The sequence below is a fragment of the Oncorhynchus mykiss genome, chromosome 19 (genome assembly GCF_013265735.2).
Source record: "Oncorhynchus mykiss isolate Arlee chromosome 19, USDA_OmykA_1.1, whole genome shotgun sequence".
Classification (NCBI taxonomy): Eukaryota; Metazoa; Chordata; class Actinopteri; order Salmoniformes; family Salmonidae; genus Oncorhynchus; species Oncorhynchus mykiss.
The window spans coordinates 6,519,123-6,539,271 of record NC_048583.1 but is presented as its reverse complement, the minus strand read 5'-3'; the positions used below and the strand labels follow the sequence as shown (position 1 = coordinate 6,539,271).

Sequence of the window (20,149 nt, the reverse complement as noted above, 5' to 3'; positions counted from 1 at the left end):
AAACATGTCATTACCAAAGTATTGTACAGAGGGAAAAACGACAGGGCAATTTGTTCTTTTGAATAATGATTGTGCTCTGTGTCTACTTTGACAAGACATACTGTAGCCTAGGTGATGTGGGGCCGACTACAGCTGAGGTCTGGACGACCAGACAACTTCCTCTCCTTCTTTCTTTCCCGTCTTTCTTCATAAGCCTTCCCCCTCTCTTCTTCCTCGTTTGTTCCCCTCCTCCATCGTTCTGTGTGTGTCTATCCATCTCTCCCCCTCTGCTGCTGTAATCTGCTGTGTGACGGTTGGAGACGTGGGGAGGATTGTAGGGAGGGTCTGGAGAGAGGAGAGGAGTGGTACTGGTGAGGTTGGGCTCATGGCCAACAGCATTTTAGACTAAAGCCATCGCTCTCTTTCACACACACAAATGAACACACACACACACACACACACACACACGCACACACACGCACACACACACACACACACACACACACACACACACACACACACACACACACACACACACACACACACACACGCACACACACGCTTGCACACAAACACACACACACACACAGAATGCCTTAATTTGTGTTAATACTTAAAGAAAAGCATCACCTCGCCCATCGGCAGTCATAGTTCTCACACAACGGTGTCAACATTTTTATCCAGAAAGAAATCAGGAAGTCCCACCTTGAAAGATGTTTAAACAGGCTAACTAGCGTCTTCCATTAGGGACGTGTTGGGGCAACATGTGCTTGTTTACCCTCTCTTCCTGTTTCTAAAGATGTTTGTGCTGTTAGATTAATAGCATTTAATGGCCACTGTTAAACACAGCTGTTTCACCATCTTAGAACGTGTGTTTTTAAGGTGAGCTGCAACACTGGGTGGTGTGTGTGTGCGTGTGCGTGCGTGTGCGTGTGCGTGTGCGCTCATTGCAGATAGAATGTGGGCTGGTGTGGGAGAGGCTGTTCGTGCTGTCACTGAGTGGAACCATACCTACACACACACACACACACACACACACACACACACACACACACACACACAGGGAGGGTATGTTTGACATTTTCTTAGCTAAGAAGAAAGTTGCATGAGAGACCTGCACCGACACTGAACTCCACTTTAAAGCTGCTCCTTCATGGAACCTGTTCCTACAGCATCATCAGTTATGGAGCACCATCACACTCTGCCTTTCTCAATCCATAATGCCAATCAAGTCACAAATGATCTTGTTTGCTCCATGTGATGGACTTCAAATGAACTAGCTGGCGTATCCCAGGCAACTAGGCAGAGGTGAGAGGTCGCGGCCCTGAGTGTGTGACCTCTTGGCCCCTCGTAACCCCCCCCCCCCCCCACCCCACCCCCCACCCCGGCTGTTTCACACCACTCAGCTAAAGAGGCTGTTTCCCATCTTACACAAAGGGACAAAGTGAAAAGTCTGGTAACAAGCGAAAACGGAGCTGTGTGTGTGCTGGAGTGATGTGGTGTGTGTGTGTGTGTGTGCCCGCATCAGGCACTCTGGAGCCGTGTGTGTGTGTTTCCTGTGTGTGTGTCCTTAGTTTGTAATGGATACTCACACTCACATTTTCTCTGTTGATGTTTTCATTTAAATGGCGTGGCCCACCTTTCCTATTGTCGGGAAACACACAGTGGTAAGTGCTTTGTTGGAACCCTGTCCGTATACATGATGTGTGGAACTCCAAAAAACATTGAATATTTCATGACACATAATCCATTAGACATGTTTCCCCTCTGAACATTATAAATATAAAGCTTTGTGTTTATCATGAAGATGCCTTCACACTGCAGCTTGTTGATCTTGCTTTGTACAGGGGAGGAGCTTTGACACCAATAGATTTATCAATAAGATTTATGGCCATTTTCCCATCTATCCGCTAACCTCGTAAATTTACAGCTTTAACCTCGTGTCACCCCGGGTCGTAGGTCACATCCGGCGAGTCTTAGCGCCTCATCGATCTTCCGCCCCACCTCCATCGCCCCCAAATATGACACGATCAGAAAATAATCAGATAATGTGGTAGCGATTGGAGAGATTTCGAGTCGTTGGTGGCACGGGTGATTACAGCACGCTGAAAATGACACTACACTTCCCGTATGATTCAGAGAGAGGAGGGGATATAACCCTATCAGATGCTGAGATCAATTGATAATAGGTATGAAATCACAGAGGTGATTAGAAATGGTCGGCCATGTTGTTAAATGCTGTCAGATCTGTTAAGAGGAGGCTAACACCTCTCAGCTTGCAAGGGAGTAATAGCATCAGCCGGGAAGTGTGTGTGTGTGTGTGTGTGTGTGTGTGTGTGTGTGTGTGTGTGTGTGTGTGTGTGTGTGTGTGTGTGTGTGTGTGTGTGTGTGTGTGTGTGTGTGTGTGTGTGTGTGTGTGTGTGTGTGTGTGTTGTGTAAAGCAGTGTGAGCACGCATCAAGGAAAGAGCCCCGAGGTAGCTCCTGGCATTTTATTGCAGCCACCAGACGCCTGTCACTGGTGGAAGAAAAAGAACGGGGGATGAGGAGGAGGAGAGGAGAGGGGGAGGAGATGGGAGGAGGAGGGCGGGGGCCACCACTGCTTCAAATCATGTCACGTAGCGCTAATTCATACGCCCTCATTAGAGCAAGGGAAGGGACCAGAGGGCCGGGTGTATACACACACCACACACACCTCACACACACACACAGACAGACACACACACACACACACACACACACACACACACACACACACACACACACACACACACACACACACACACACACTCCTCCCACACAGACACACAGACATGCCCACAGCAGACGACACTCCCGCTCCAGCGCGGCAGCGGTACAGCAGGGCCAGTTTGGGGAATAGAAAATTGCTTTCTCAGGAAGGCCCCGGCCAATTAAAGGCCTGCCCGTATTGAATGTCAAGTGTTAATTTAGGCTCCACTCCTCCTCTCCATCCCTCCCTCCCCCCAGCCCCCTCCAGTTTCCCATCAGTGAGGGCACTGAGGGGGAGGAGGGGAGGGGAAGGGTTTCTGAGATGAGCAAATACATGTCAAGTCAAAGTTGATTGCCTGAAGGCCCCGGCGTATTATGTGTCACAGACAAGTGGCAAATGTGCCCCCCTCCTGTTCCCCTCTCACCCCTGGGGACCAGGAGAGAGGGATGGAGCGGGGGACGGAGGGAGGAAGGGATTAACTGTACTGCAGTGATAAGAATGGGAGGTTTACATTGGGGAGGAGAGGGGAGGAAGTAGAGGACAGAGAGAGAAGAGAGGACAGGAGAGAGGACAGGAGAGAGGACAGGAGAGAGGACAGAAGAGAGGACAGAAGAGAGGAGAGAGAGGACAGAAGATAGGAGAGAGAGGACAGAAGAGAGAGGACAGAAGCTTGTTGGTGTTGCTATATGGGACAGTTGGTTGGCACATTCTCATAGGACAGGTTGAATTTAGTCCTCTTCCTCTGCGTGTTCTGAAGGAACTTGTATTGAGAACAATTCATTCAGTCAGAAACTAAAACAATTATTGACACTTGAAAATATTGCAAATATTAAGTTTGTCATTGACAAAGAAAATATCCCAGGAAGCTAAAGATGTATTGTTGACAAATCTGTCTTGAAATAGTTTTATTAATCATCCTTTTCAACATGTACAGTACCCGTCAAAGTTTGGACACCCCTCTCATTCCAGGGTTTTTCTTTACTATTTTCTACATTGCATGAAATAAAATATATTGAGTAAGCAAAAAAGTGTTAAACAAATCTAAATATATTTTATATTTTATATTCTTCAAAGTAGCCACCCTTTGCCTTGACGGCTTTGCACACTCTTGGCACAGCATATTGTATGACATTCCATTAGATACAGTTGTGTGTTCAACCAGGCCTTATAGACATGATCTGAAATGGAAGGAGAGTTGTGTGTGAGGCCAGGCCTCATAGACATGAGCTGAAATGGAAGGAGAGTTGTGTGTTCAACCAGGCCTTATAGACATGAGCTGAAATGGAAGGAGAGTTGTGTGTTCAACCAGGCCTTATAGACATGAGCTAACATGGAAGGAGAGTTGTGTGTGAGGCCAGGCCTTATAGACATGGGCTGACATGGAAGGAGAGTTGTGTGTGAGGCCAGGCCTTATAGACATGGGCTGACATGGAAGGAGAGTTTTGTGTGAGGCCAGGCCTTATAGACATGATCTGAATTGGAAGGAGAGTTGTGTGTGAGGCCAGGCCTCATAGACATGAGCTGAAATGGAAGGAGAGTTGTGTGTTCAACCAGGCCTTATACACATGAGCTGACATGGAAGGAGAGTTGTGTGTGAGGCCATGCCTTATAGACATGATCTGAAATGGAAGGAGAGTTGTGTGTGAGGCCAGGCCTCATAGACATGAGCTGAAATGGAAGGAGAGTTGTGTGTTCAACCAGGCCTTATAGACATGGGCTGACATGGAAGGAGAGTTGTGTGTGAGGCCAGGCCTCATAGACATGAGCTGAAATGGAAGGAGAGTTGTGTGTTCAACCAGGCCTTATAGACATGAGCTGAAATGGAAGGAGAGTTGTGTGTGAGGCCAGTCAACTGATGGTAAATGTCCACCTCCTTACCTACCTGATCTAATACACGGACACTTAGTCTTCATGGTTACATTATCTGTCTTAGGAGCTGGAGGCTGCACTCTTTACATTTGCAATTGGCACTGTTTGTCTCTCTATCTCCCCCTCCTCTCATTCCTCCACTCACTCACTCACTCACTCACTCACTCACTCACTCACTCACTAAGCTGGCCTATAGACATGAGTTCATTCAGCAGAATGCATATTAACCTCACTATGGTATGTGGGACGGTAGCGTCCCACCTCGTCAACAGCCAGTGAAACTGCAGGGCGCCAAATTCAAAACAATAGAAATCCCATAATTAAAATTCCTCCGACATACAAGTATTTTACACCATTTTAAAGATACACTTGTTGTAAATCCAGCCACAGTGTCCGATTTCAAAAAGGCTTTACGACGAAAGCACACCAAACGATTATGTTAGGTCAGAGCCAAGTCACAGAAAAACCCAGCCATTTTTCCAGTCAAAGAGTGGAGTCCCAAAAAGCAGAAATAGAGTTAAAATTAATCACTAACCTTTGATGATCTTCATCAGATGACACTCATAGGACTTGTTACACTATATATGTTACACTATATATGTATGTTTTGTTTAGTAAAGTTCATATTTATATCCAAAAATCTGAGTTTACATTGGCGCGTTATGTTCAGTAGTTCCAAAACATCCAGTGATTTTACAGAGAGCCACATCAATTTACAGAAATACTCATAATAAACTTTGCTGAAAGATACAACTGTTATGCATGGAATTTTAGATCCAGTTCTCCTTAATGTAACCGCTGTGTCAGATTTCAAAAACACTTTATGGAAAAAGCACACCATGCAATAATCTGAGTACATCGCTCAGAGCCCAAACAACCCAAACAGATATCCTCCATGTTGTGTAGTCAACAGAAGTCAGAAATAGCATTATAAATATTCACTTACCTTTGATAATCTTCATCAGAATGCAATCCCAGGAATCCCAGTTCCACAATAAATGTTTGTTTTATTCGATATTGTCCATCATTTATGTCCAAATACCTCCTTTATGTTAGCGCGTTTAGCCCAGTAATCAAAATTCATGAGGCGCGATCACTAGGTGCAGACGAAAAGTCAAAAGGTTCCGTTACAGTCCGTAGAAACATGCCAAACAATGTATAGAATCAATCTTTAGGATGTTTTTAACATAAATCTTCAATAATGTTCCAACCGGAGAATTCCTTTGTCTTCAGAAATGCAATGGAATGCAAGCTAACTATCATGTGAACGCACATGGTCAGCTCGTGGCTCTCTGGCAGACCTCTGACTCAATCCCCTCTCATTCGCCCCCACTTCACAGTAGAAGCATCAAACACGGTTCTACAGACTGTTGACATCTAGTAGAAGCCTTAGGAAGTTCAATATGACCCCATAGACACTGTATATTCAATAGGCAAAGAGTTGAAAAACTACAAACCTCAGATTTCCCACTTCCTGGTTGGATCTTTTCTCAGGTTTTTGCCTGCCATATGAGTTCTGTTATACTCACAGACATCATTCAAACAGTTTTAGAAACTTCAGAGTGTTTTCTATCCAAATCTACTACTAATATGCATATTCTATCTTTTATGGCTGAGTAGCAGGCAGTTTAATTTGGGCACTCTTTTCCTCCAAAATTCCCAATGCTGCCCCCTACCCTAGAGAAGTTTTAATATTGTTGACAATTCTCTGTCTTGGAGTTGTCTTAGCCAACCCTCTACTACATGTGTTAGTCAAATCCCCCATCACTCCTATATTCCTCTGTGTGTGTGTGTGTGTGTGTGTGTGTGTGTGTGTGTGTGTGTGTGTGTGTGATGACGGCAATGTTGTGAAATTGAATGGAGAGAGTGAGTATGGATCATTCTCCCGTGTGTTTTTAGTGCCTGCTGCTACTGACAGAGAGAGACGCACGCACGCACGCACGCACACACACACACACACACACGTGTTGACTCAAACATGCACACATGTGTATAGATCTGCAGAAAGACACACACAGGTGCCACTGATACGAGGGTTCAGGTACTTTGTCAGAACATATTTAGACAGAACAACTGAAATACTTTCTGGTAATTCATTGGTCATTGTAAGACTACAGAGGGGGGTAACATTTAGATTGAGTTTTGACCCCCCCCCCCACCCCCCCCCCCCACACACACACACTACTCTCTCAACGCTCCTTTCTCCTGTCTGACATGCGGAGGCACGAGGCCCTCAGCTTTGCCCCTCAGATCTCTCCCGAGGCTCACTGGGAACAATAGAAGCATGACAGACAGGTTTTCACAGCCCGCTGGCAAACAGGCACGAGGCTTTACCATGGTCCGGCGTTCTGGTCAGGGCCTCTCAGTGGCCCCCAGGCAGGGCTTTTGTCCCCTCTACAAAGGTCACAACACACAACACTCACAAATGAACAAATGAGCCACACAATAGAGGACGGTGGTGGAGTGAAAACACATTACCACTAACCCTGCTAGGCGGTGGACTGAGGACGTTTTAGGGGATGTTGTGGTGGTGGCAGTAAAGGGATAACTTGGTGTTAGTGGTGGGATTCAGTGGCCCTATGCTACAGTATGTATTGTTATTACAGCATTTTACAAACTGAAGTGGATACTGTACATCTATGCAGAGTTCTAGTGAAGAGGAACTAATCCAGTACTTGGTCATCGATAGGCCCATCCACCCCCACCTCCGCCCAGCCCCAGGAGAGAGGCAGGTAGATGAACCCCACGACGGGAGCCCTATCTGTGGGTAGATATAGTGATGACTGCAGGGCGCTAGGGCTCCACTACTTAGTGCCCTGTCAGGCCCTGACGGATCACCCCGACCTGGGGATCTATGGAGAGGGGATCGGAGGGAGGGATGGAGGGAGCACTGAGTGGACAGGGCTGTAGGGAGAAGAGAGAAAGGGCACTGGTCTTACTGGTTATATCTCTTTCTAGACTGGTCCCCCCCTCTTTCTTTTCTCTCGCTCTCTCTCTGTTTCTTTCTCACCCTCTGTTTTCTGTGGATGATGAATGTAGGAAGTCAGACATCTGACACAGATGGATCATGTCTGTGTACGGAGAGATAGAGATGAACACATTACTGTCCCTTAATGTGAATAACCCCAGACCACCAGACGCACACACACACACACACACACACACACACACACACACACACACACACACACACACACACACACACACACACACACACACACACACACACACACACACGCTGATGCGTCTAGCCAGTTCAGAGTAGGGATTGTACTCCTCAAGTGGCATTGATTTGTTAAAGTGCTGAATTAGCAAGAGCTGCCCAGCTGCCGTCTCCTCCTCTCTCTCTCTCTGTATGGTGCTGCGGTGGGCCCATTTTCTCTCTAAAAACTCTTCTGCCTCTCTCTCTCTCTCACACACACACATACACACACACACACACACATCCTGACAACACACAGACATGCCTCAGCTGCAAGCCACCCGCCCTTCACATCGCCATAATGTAAGTCACACACACCAAACCTACCACAAACCTGACACAACACACCAAACCTCCCACAAACCTGACACAACACACCAAACCTCCCACAAACCTGACACAACACACCAAACCTCCCACAAACCTGACACAACACACCAAACCTCCCACAAACCTGACACAACACACCAAACCTCCCACAAACCTGACACAACACACTAAACCTCCCACAAACCTGACACAACACACCTAACCTTCAATAAACCTGACACAACACACCACACCTCCCACAAACCTGACACAACACACTAAACCTCCCACAAACCTGACACAACACACCAAACCTACCACAAACCTGACACAACACACCAAACCTCCCACAAACCTGACACAACACACCAAACCTCCCACAAACCTGACACAACACACCAAACCTCCCACAAACCTGACACAACACACCAAACCTCCCACAAACCTGACACAACACACCAAACCTCCCACAAACCTGACACAACACACCAAACCTCCCACAAACCTGACACAACACACTAAACCTCCCACAAACCTGACACAACACACCTAACCTTCAATAAACCTGACACAACACACCACACCTCCCACAAACCTGACACAACACACTAAACCTCCCACAAACCTGACACAACACACCAAACCTCCCACAAACCTGACACAACGCACTAAACCTCCCACAAACCTGACACAGCACACCTAACCTTCCATAAACCTGACACAACACACCAACCCTCCCACAAACCTGACACAACACACCAAACCTCCCACAAACCTGACACAACACACCAACCCTTCCACAAACCTGACACAACACACCAACCCTCCCACAAACCTGACACAAACACACCAAACCTTCCACAAACCTGACACAAACACACCAAACCTTCCACAAACCTGACACAAACACACCAAACCTTCCACAAACCTGACACAAACACTATTTTAACAGGAAGCAACTCCACTACTGAGATCTCCTCCACTCCTGAGATCTCCTCCACTCCTGAGTGGCCAATATAATTCAGGACCCCTAGGAATGCATCTCAGGGCTGCCCTGGCATTTGCCTGCTTTATTCCCCCAGCTGAGAAGTCTCAACATAGCAGCAGTTGGCCTCTCTCCTCTCTCGTCCTGAGTGTGGCCCTGCTTTATTAGCCAGACAAAGTGTGTGTGTGTCTGTGTCTGTCTATGACCGTGTGCTAGCCAGCCAAAAAAGTGTTCCACGGCCCCGGCTCCCAAGGTTCCTAGACAGGACAGGGCGGCGGAGGGGAGAGGAAGGGGGGACGGATTTAATGGCTGCATATACAGTAGGGTAATATCCCGAGCAGAGCTTGGGCTGCTCAGTGTAGGCCCACACACAGTGACATGGACCCGTGCTGCTAGCCCTGCTCCCAGGCACACCTACCTACCTACCTACCTACCTACCTACCTACCTACCTACCTACCTACCTACCTACCTACCTACCTATCTATATATCTATCTATCTATCTATCTATCTCATACGTCTAACAAGGATTTATTGCAATTCTTTCAACTGTAATTCGCTTCAGAGTCAGTCGTAATAGACTAATGCTATGTCATTAATTTCCAGTTGATTTAAAGGCAGTGTTGAGAGAAAGTTCAGAGTTGAGGTAGTGTAGGCTAGAGCTGTAGTTATGGTGAAGAATTTAATTTACTATTCGCTAGATTAGTCCTGTGGGTGGTAGTCTACAGTGTGTTCTGTGTGGTAGACTACAGTGTGTTCTGTATCGTAGACTACAGTGTGTTCTGTGTGGTCAACTACAGTGTGTTCTGTGTGGTAGACTACAGTGTGTTCTGTGTGGTAGACTACAGTGTGTTCTGTGTGGTAGACTACAGTGTGTTCTGTGTGGTAGACTACAGTGTGTTCTGTGTGGTAGACTACAGTGTGTTCTGGGTGGTAGACTACAGTGTGTTCTGGGTGGTAGACTACAGTGTGTTCTGGGTGGTAGTCTACAGTGTGTTCTGTGTGGTAGACTACAGTGTGTTCTGGGTGGTAGACTACAGTGTGTTCTGTGTGGTAGACTACAGTGTGTTCTGTGTGGTAGACTACAGTGTGTTCTGGGTGGTAGACTACAGTGTGTTCTGGGTGGTAGACTACAGTGTGTTCTGGGTGGTAGTCTACAGTGTGTTCTGTGTGGTAGACTACAGTGTGTTCTGGGTGGTAGACTACAGTGTGTTCTGGGTGGTAGACTACAGCGTGTTCTGGGTGGTAGACTACAGTGTGTTCTGGGTGGTAGACTACAGTGTGTTCTGTGTGGTAGACTACAGTGTGTTCTGGGTGGTAGACTACAGTGTGTTCTGGGTGGTAGACTACAGTGTGTTCTGGGTGGTAGACTACAGTGTGTTCTGTGTGGTAGACTACAGTGTGTTCTGGGTGGTAGACTACAGTGTGTTCTGTGTGGTAGACTACAGTGTGTTCTGTGTGGTAGACTACAGTGTGTTCTGGGTGGTAGACTACAGTGTGTTCTTGGTGGTAGACTACAGTATGTTCTGGGTGGTAGACTACAGTGTGTTCTGTGTGGTAGACTACAGTGTGTTCTGGGTGGTAGACTACAGTGTGTTCTGGGTGGTAGACTACAGTGTGTTCTGTGTGGTAGACTACAGTGTGTTCTGTGTGGTAGACTACAGTGTGTTCTGGGTGGTAGACTACAGTGTGTTCTGGGTGGTAGACTACAGTGTGTTCTGGGTGGTAGACTACAGTGTGTTCTGGGTGGTAGACTACAGTGTGTTCTGGGTGGTAGACTACAGTGTGTTCTGTGTGTGTTCCAGTCAAGGCCACATGCCAACAGTTGCAGATGTGTCAGTGTCTGCTTCATTATCAACATACTGAGCTGTGTGTGTGTGTGTGTCAGAGTCTGAAGAGGCTGTCCCTCTCTCTGTGGTCCAACCCAAACAGCTCCCATCTGGTGACCAATGCCTGACCCGCACTGCGTCCCACACACACACACACACACACTGGCCCGTTCCAAGTGATGAGTGAGCATCCCCCCAGACCCCCCTTCAGTCCTCAAAAGCTCCTGTCTCCTGGCCCAGCATTGCACCCCTCTCCTCCTAGACCTTCCCCATGTCCCTCCCCACACCACACATGATTGGTCGATGAAAGGTTGATTGGCGCTCCATCCGTCCACAGCTCTCGTAAAACGGTCAATAAAGCCCCAATCCTGGGCTGGACAGACCTAATAGAAAAACACCTAGGAGGAAAAAGAGAGCAGGCCAGGACGGCCCTCCAGCCCAGAATAAGCATCTCTGCCTGCTACATTAATAACAAGCAACATTGCTCTCTCACTCTCCCTCTCTCCTGTGTGTATGTCTCTCTCTCTTGCTCTCTCTCTCTTGCTCTCTCTCTCTCTCTCTCTCTCTCTCTCTCTCTCTCTCTCTCTCCTGTCTCTCTCTCTCTCTCTCGTGCTCTCTCTCTCTCTCTTGCACCCTCCTCTCTCTCTCTCTCTCGCACTCTCTCTCTCTCTCTCGCGCCCTCCTGTCTCTCTTTCTCTCTCTCGCTCTCAACCAATGGCTTGGCTCATGTTTGGTTAACCTAACCCCCGTCCGTGTCTCCAGTTTAGTGGTTGCTTCAGTCCAGATTCTGGGGAGATGGAGCATGCTGTGAGGTGTGTCCTTAGAAACCACTGGGGTTAGTTGTAGGGGATTCTGGGTGTTTGCTAGTGTGCACCAATATGTGTGTGTGTTGAAATCGAGTCTGGGAAGTATTATAGCAATCTCTGCTGTGTGTGCATTACACAGGGGCTTGTGTGTGTGTGTGTGTGTGTGTGTGTGTGTGTGTGTGTGTGTGTGTGTGTGTGTGTGTGTGTGTGTGACAGAGCAGAGGCGTGGGGACCGATGGCAGCAGAAGAGAAGTGACACATGCATCACAGGGTTGTGACATTCCGGGGTCGGGACACGGGTCACACTGGCTGACCAGAGCACAGAGTCATCTCTTTTAGTCTGTGTGTGTGTGTGTGTGTGTTTGTCCTTTTATGCATTTTAGCTTCTTATTTGTGTGATTGTGTATTTGTAGTAAAACATGTACAGTGTTTGAATTTATTTGACTTTTACAGGGACAGTGCACCTTAATCAACGTTTCAGTAAAAGTGCTGGTTTTAGCCAGCCGGCTAATTTTCAACCGCAGTCCCTGGGCAGGTTATTAAAAACAATTACAATATAGACAATCATTGAGCAGTGAGCACACAGAGCAACATAGGACAAACAAGACATAGCATACAGTGTGTGTGTGTGTGTGTGTGTGTGTTTCCATGAAAACCGGTATACTGTTTGTATATATAAACCATGTGAGGTCACAACCAGCGACCGTCCCTTTCTAGGAAGCAGAAAACAGAAGCGGCCCCTGTGCAAACCCTCTGCGTGTGTGTTCCCTCTTTCTTTCTTCTCCTCCTCTCTCTCCCTCTTTCTCTCTGTCCCTCCCCTCTCTTCCTGGGGAGCGAGGGGAGAGCGGGGAGCTGGGTCCTTGGCATGGCCCTAATGGAGGGATGATGTAGCCTACTGTGACTAGTGCATTCCTTTCAGGTTAAAGTCAGGGAGGAAATGGTTCCAGCCTCAGCCTGGCATGAATGTTTCATTACCACTGCTACGGGACAGTTAGGGGTTCTGCTATTCTCCTCCTCCCTACAAAGCCTCCCTGGAGAGAAGGGGTTGATGGAGAGCGATAGAGAGAGAGAGATGGGAGAGAGTGAGAGACTGTGAGAGGAAGGGACAGAGGACAGTGTTGGGGAATTTAAAAAAATCACCAAACGAGAGATAGTGGAGGAGCGAAGCGAGGGAGGGGTGGAGGAGGGGGCAGCGAGCGGGTCCCTTGCCTGAGGCTGATGCGGTGTGACAGTCACTTAGAAAGATTTCACTTCCCTAAACTGTGAGTCACAGGACAAACACCATAAGATGGAGCTGAAGGAAATATGACAGGACAAATGTAGAAAGAGCCAGGGAGAGAGGGGGGGGGGGGGGATAGAGGAGAGAGAGCCTGAGAGGAGAGAGAGCCTGAGGGGAGAGAGAGAGGAGATAGAGACTGAGGGGAGAGAGAGAGCGGAGGAGGAGGTTGAGGAGGAGGAGGAGGAGGAGGAGGAGTGTACCACAGAGAAGTCTGGGCTGCCTCCTGTGTCCTTAGTCTGTGTGTGTTTATATGTGTGTGTGTCGTTCAAATCTTTGCCAAGTATATCAGTGTGTGTGTGTGTGTGTATATCAGTGTGTGTGTGTGTATCAATGTGTGTGTGTATATCAGTGTGTGTGTGTGTGTGTGTATCAGTGTGTGTGTGTATCAATGTGTGTGTGTGTGTGTGTGTGTCAGTGTGTGTGTGTGTGTGTATCAATGTGTGTGTGTATATCAGTGTGTGTATGTGTGTGTTTGTCAGTGTGTGTGTGTGTGTATCAGTGTGTGTGTGTATCAATGTGTGTGTTTATATCAGTGTGTCTGTGTTTCAATGTGTGTGTTTAAATCAGTGTGTCTGTATATCAGTGTGTCTGTATATCAGTGTGTCTGTATATATCAGTGTGTGTGTATATATCAGTGTGTGTGTGTATATCAGTGTGTGTGTGTGTGTGTGTATATCAGTGTGTGTTCATATCAGTGTGTGTGTATATCAGTGTGTGTGTGTGTGTGTGTGTGTGTGTGTGTGTGTGTGTGTGTGTGTGTGTGTGTGTGTGTATATCAGTGCGTGTGTATATCAGTGCGTGTGGATATCAGTGTGTGTGAGTATATCAGTGTGTGTTTATATCAGTGTGTGTGTGTGTGTGTGTGTGTGTGTGTATCAGTGTGTGTGTGTATCAATGTGTGTGTTTATATCAGTGTGTCTGTGTATCAATGTGTGCGTTTATATCAGTGTGTCTGTATATCAGTGTGTGTGTGTATATATCAGTGTGTGTGTGTATATCAGTGTGTGTGTGTGTGTATCAGTGTGTGTGTGTATCAATGTGTGTGTTTAAATCAGTGTGTCTGTATATCAGTGTGTGAGTATATCAGTGTGTGTGTATATATCAGTGTGTGTGTGTATATCAGTGTGTGTGTGTGTGTGTATATCAGTGTGTGTATATCAGTGTGTGTGTATATCAGTGTGTGTGTGTGTGTGTGTGTGTGTGTGTGTGTGTGTGTGTGTGTGTATATCAGTGTGTGTGTGTGTATATCAGTGCGTGTGTATATCAGTGTGTGTGAGTATATCAGTGTGTGTTTATATCTGTGTGTGTGTGTGTATATCAGTGTGTGTGTGTGTATATCAGTGTGTGTTTATATCAGTGTGTGTGTGTATATCAGTGTGTGTGTGTGCGTGTATATCAGTGTGTATGTGAGTATATCAGTGTGTGTGTGTATATCAGTGTGTGTGTGTGTATATCAGTGTGTGTGTATATCAGTGTGTGTGTATATCAGTGTGTGAGTATATCAGTGTGTGTGTATATCAGTGTGTGTGTATATCAGTGTGTGTGTATATCAGTGTGTGTGTATATCAGTGTGTGAGTATATCAGTGTGTGTGTATATCAGTGTGTGTGTATATCAGTGTGTGTGTGTGTATATCAGTGTGTGTGTGTGTATATCAGTGTGTGTGTGTATATCAGTGTGTGAGTATATCAGTGTGTGTGTATATCAGTGTGTGTGTATATCAGTGTGTGTGTGTGTATATCAGTGTGTGTGTGTGTATATCAGTGTGTGTGTGTATATCAGTGTGTGTGTGTATATCAGTGTGTGTGTATATCAGTGTGTGTGTATATCAGTGTGTGTGTGTATATCAGTGTGTGTGTGTATATCAGTGTGTGTGTGTATATCAGTGTGTGTGTATATCAGTGTGTGTGTATATCAGTGTGTGTGTATATCAGTGTGTGTGTATATCAGTGTGTGTGTGTGTGTATATCAGTGTGTGTGTGTGTATATCAGTGTGTGTGCATGCAGGGGCCAGGGAGGGTGTGTGTGTGATATATTCCATTCCAGGGAGGGACCATCACAGTGTTTCTCTCCTCATGGTACAGTGTGTTACCACTCTGCCTCCCTCATTCCTCTACACACATCACTCCTGTAACTTAACCTGGGTACGGGCAGAGGGAGGGAGGGAGGGACGGGCAGAGGGAGGGAGGGAGGGAGGGGCGGACAGAGGGAGGGAGGGAGGGGCGGACAGAGGGAGGGAGGGAGGGACGGACAGAGGGAGGGAGGGAGGGACAGGCAGAGGGAGGGAGGGAGGGACAGGCAGAGGGAGAGAGGGGTTCCAATTCAGCCAAGAAAACAGCCCCAACCCCTGCCAGAAGGATAGAGACTGTTCGTATATATAAAATAAAACCCTTTTTCTCTTTGCTTATCTTTTTCAATAGTTATTTTTTGGTGACTTTGAAAAGGCCCATGTTCCAGTACACCTAGTTATGCCTGTGTCTTCTCCACTGACAAGTACGGTATTGGTTGGTTGAGAATAAGTGGATTCCAAAAAATACAGTACTGTCTCTATTTTCACAAGTCATTTCATACTCATGTATCTTTCAGCAGTATATTTCCTGAGGTACTCGATCAAATAGTTTTACCTCACATTGAACAATAGATTATTGGACTATTATTCTGACCATGTCTTTTGTCATTGGTCACACGTGTGTGTTGGTGCAATGTGCTAAAAAGCTCATACTGTGTACTGTTGAAGGGTCGAACACACAGTGTGTCTATTTGTGTGGGTGTGTGTGATGAGATGAGAGTAGCTCTCTCTTATGTTGAAAAATGCACCCCACTCCGCCGACTGTAGATACCATCTATATATAGATACCATCTATATAAACACAAACAGACGTGTGCACTGTCTCTCTCCCTTTCTCTTTTCCCTCTCTCCCTTTCTCTCTCTCCCTCTCTCCCTCTATCCTCCGCTGCTGTGTGTCACAGCCTTGCTCGCCCCGCGTCTCCCAAATGTGTCGTTTCCTGTTCCTCTGGTGTGTGTAAACACACATCTGTCCTACTGTACACGGCTAGACACTTTCTGTTTTTAACATCTGATTCGGAATCTACTCCCTATGTCCACCATTATAATCTAAACAGGAAAACTGACCCCTTGTCAGTTATTAAAGACACAATAAGTTGCAATAGATAGATAGATAGATGCCTATGGATCATGTACTGTATATATAAGTGGTGAAGCAGAGTGACCTGGCACAGTGGCAGTGGAGGCTTGTGGGCCGGAGGAGGTCACCCAACACAGTGCGAGCTACACATGTGAGTTTTATTAGTACAAAAACGGGGAGTGGTAGCGCATATATTAAACTTGATTAGCGCTGTAATTCTCGTCCTAATCCCCACTCGAGCACATACACCCAGGCTCCTTTGTGAGTGTGTGTGTGGCTTTTGCATCTCATTTGCATATGGTTAATAGCAGCCAGTTCCCCTCCTGCATACCTGCCACTCTTTCTCTGGCTGAGAGGGGAGTGAGGGATTGTGGATCAGGGCCTTGTACATTCTTCCCCCTATGCACACACACACACACACACACACACATATACACATATACACATACACACATACACCCCCCCAACCCACCGTGTGGGGGGGGGGGGGGGGGTCCATAGCTGCTTCCCTCTCATGAATAAGTCAGGAGCAGCAAGCCACCCTCTGTGCCTTTTCTCTCTCACTTCTTCCATCTATCCCTCCATCCCTCCATCCCTCCCTCTCTTTCTCTCAATCAGTATGGCGATGTGGTACACTGTTAGGTTTTAATAGACCTTACTGGTCAGAGGAGAGCAAGTGTTAGCTCTATCTCTCGCTCTGCCTCTCTCTTTCTCTCCTCTCTCTCTCTCTCTCGCTCTGCCTCTCTCTCTCCTCTCCTACTGCGGGCTGTCCAGAGACTGACTCATGTGAGTCAGGGAAGGAGGAATGAAGGGAGGAAAGATAGAGAGGGGTAGAGGTTGGGGGGGTGTTAGCTAGACCTCTCGGCACAGCTGGGACACCCGCTATCAAAGACATGGTAATGACCGTCTGCTAGCATTAACAACCAGCGGATGAAAGAATCTGCAGCAATCCCACTGAGAACCAATGCTGTTTGGCATCGCCCTTGGGCCGGGCCCTAGACCCATAGCCCCACCACTGCTGGTCTGGTTTGGCCCATTACACATGCCGTAGTCTTCATAACAGCTTTCTCTCTCAAATGAGATTCCCTCCTCATATCAATATTCAGAGAGTAACAGGTCCTAGTGTTGAGTTGAGCAGGGGCAGGGACAGCCATGTGTGGTCGAGGGGTCCTGAGGCTTTTCAGCCAGGCAGGGAGGAGGGCATCCTAAGCAGCCAAGGCCCTGTTTGCTGTTTGTTTTAGGAAGTGTTTTCTGTGCTTACCAGGGGCCCTTGACGGTCCCTGGGTGTCTGAGAGCTCCTGAGCAGGTTCAGGAAGGGTCCTGACCTGTAGGTGCTCTGGTCTTGGCTACCAGAGGGGTTTCTCTTTGTTGGAAGGACTGGACTCTGGGGTCAGCGTGTGCTGCGTGTATGTTCGTGAGTTTGTGTGCTTGCCATTGCACGTTAGTGGGTACTGGCAGTTCTCCCAAGGTAAAACCGAGAGATTGCCGCCGTCTCCATCAGCGCCCATTACCCATCTGCCCCTACTGCAGTCATTACCCTGTGACAGAGGTCAACCAGGGTCACGGGCTAAGCACTCCATCGGCTATAAAGTCTAAGAAGGGCTCATGTCGGTCCAGAGATCCCCTTATAGTGATATATTTAGTGAGTGTGTGTGTGAGTGTGAGAGTGAGTGAGTGTGTTTGTGCGTAATTGAGTCACTAGTTACTAACATATGGCCCATGTCTTGACTAGCCAATCCTTCTCCCATGTGCTTTGGGATTTGATTGAGCAATTATTTAGGAACAGCCATAGTTATGTATTTATTCATTCATTTATTTATTTTACTGGCTAAGTCTCAATGTCCATTTTTCACACTGTTGCCTGTGGCCTCTCCCAATACTCTATGCAGGCTTAAATTAGTAATATCTCTCTCTCTCTCTCTCTCTCTCTCTCTCTCTCTCTCTCTCTCTCTCTCTCTCTCTCTCTCTCTCTCCTCATCCTACTCACGCACAGTGCTTCGTTTGTTTGCTTTGAGGAGCTAAATCTTGTTTGCGTGTATTATTAAGTCAAGGCGGATTATCTCCACAGCCCTCCAGTTTCTCTGCTTACACTGCATTAGTGCCCGGCTGCGTGGCCGTGTTTGCAGAGTGCATCCCCTCGTAAGTGTGTGTGCCCTGCACTAATGAGATTAATTCCAAAGCCTGTAATGATTGGCCGCCATCTATTTTTAATGGCTGTTCTCATATCAAAGAGCAGTAAGCAGTAAGTGATGCTACTAGCATGGCCTACCATAGCTCACACTCCATCTTCCCATAAACCCCAGTGTGTGTGTGTGTGTGTGGGGGGGGGGGGGGACTAGCATCAGCATGGAACTATTAGCACATCCCCACCATCAGGGTGTGTGTGTGTGTGTGTGTGTGTGTGTGTGTGTGTGTGTGTGTGTGTGTGTGTGTGTGTGTGTGTGTGTGTGTGTGTGTGTGTGTGTGTGTGTGTGTGTGTGTGTGTGTGTGTGTGTGTGTGTGTGTGTGTGTGTGTGTGTGTGTGTGTGTGTGTGTGTGTGTGTGTGTGTGTGTCACTGCGGGCTAAGAGGGAACATGTGTTTGGCCCCAAAAAGAATGAAGCATAAATAAGCTTTCACTTTTTATCACAGGACATTGTGATTATATTATTGCTATGACATAATGTCAGCTGGTGGTGTTGTTGCCAGGCGCTACAGACAGGATCTAGTTGATAAACACGTTCTGGACAGATGGGAATATATGACAGGCCATAATAGAAGAGGACAGAGTCAAAGTGGTGCCACAAAGCCAACACATCATGTATATGTATGAAGTCTGCTGTTATTTCTTTCTTTCTCTGTCTCCCTCTACTCTAAACACGGTGGCTCATAAGTAAACCTACTTGTTCTCCTACTGTGTCATGAACCCTAACACCTAGCCAACCCTCAGTGAGCCTGCTCATCAGCCCCTTTATGCATTTTAGATGGTCTCTCATCTTTAATAGATAGATCCTCTCTCTCTCTCTCTCTCTCTCTCTCTCTCTCTCTCTCAAATCTTTTTTTTCTCCCTTTATCTTCTCTCCTCTGTGTCTGTAAGAGGTAGCATAAATATTTGACAGGGCCTTCTTCTTCGCTCAGATGTGGGGAAAGGGGGCATTTAGCGTAGCAACTGGGAAACACAAATGTGTACAGGAGGGTCGTCAAGGGTCAGGTGGGGGAGGGCTTAGGGTCAGGTGGGGGGCCGTCAAGGGTCAGGGGGGGAGGGCGTAGGGTCAGGGGGGGGTGTAGGGTCAGGTGGGGGGGGCCTAGGGTCAGGTGGGGGGAGGGCATAGGATCAGGTGGGGGGAGGGCATAGGGTCAGGTGGGGGAGGGCGTAGGATCGGGGGTCGTAGGATCGGGTGGGGGGGAGAGGGCGGAGGGTCAGGTGGGGGGATGGCGGAGGGTCAGGTGGGGGCAGGGCAGAGGGTCAGGTGGGGGCAGGGCATAGGGTCAGGTGGGGGCAGGGCGTAGGGTCAGGTGGGGGCAGGGCGTAGGGTCAGGTGGGGGCAGGGCGTAGGGTCAGGTGGGGGCAGGGCGTAGGGTCAGGTGGGGGCAGGGCGTAGGGTCAGGTGGGGGCAGGGCGTAGGGTCAGGTGGGGGCAGGGCGTAGGGTCAGGTGGGGGCAGGGCGTAGGGTCAGGTGGGGGCAGGGTGTAGGGTCAGGTGGGGGCAGGGCATAGGGTCAGGTGGGGGAGGGCGTAGGATCGGGGGGGCGTAGGATCGGGTGGGGGGGAGAGGGCGGAGGGTCAGGTGGGGGGATGGCGGAGGGTCAGGTGGGGGCAGGGCGGAGGGTCAGGTGGGGGGAAGGCGTGGGGTCAGGTGGGGGCAGGGCGTAGGGTCAGGTGGGGGCAGGGCGTAGGGTCAGGTGGGGGCAGGGCGTTGGGTCAGGTGGGGGCAGGGCGTAGGGTCAGGTGGGGGCAGGGCGTAGGGTCAGGTGGGGGCAGGGCGTAGGGTCAGGTGGGGGCAGGGCATAGGGTCAACATAATCTTGAAACTACTGTAAA

At 48.1% G+C, this 20,149-nt stretch overlaps 1 protein-coding gene across 3 annotated transcripts in view; it reads left to right on the top strand.

Annotated features, from left to right (window-relative positions):
• The window catches only part of LOC110518704 (zinc finger protein basonuclin-2-like), a 156,777-nt gene that overhangs the window by 14,647 nt on the left and 121,981 nt on the right, over nucleotides 1-20,149 (top strand). The window lies entirely within an intron of this gene.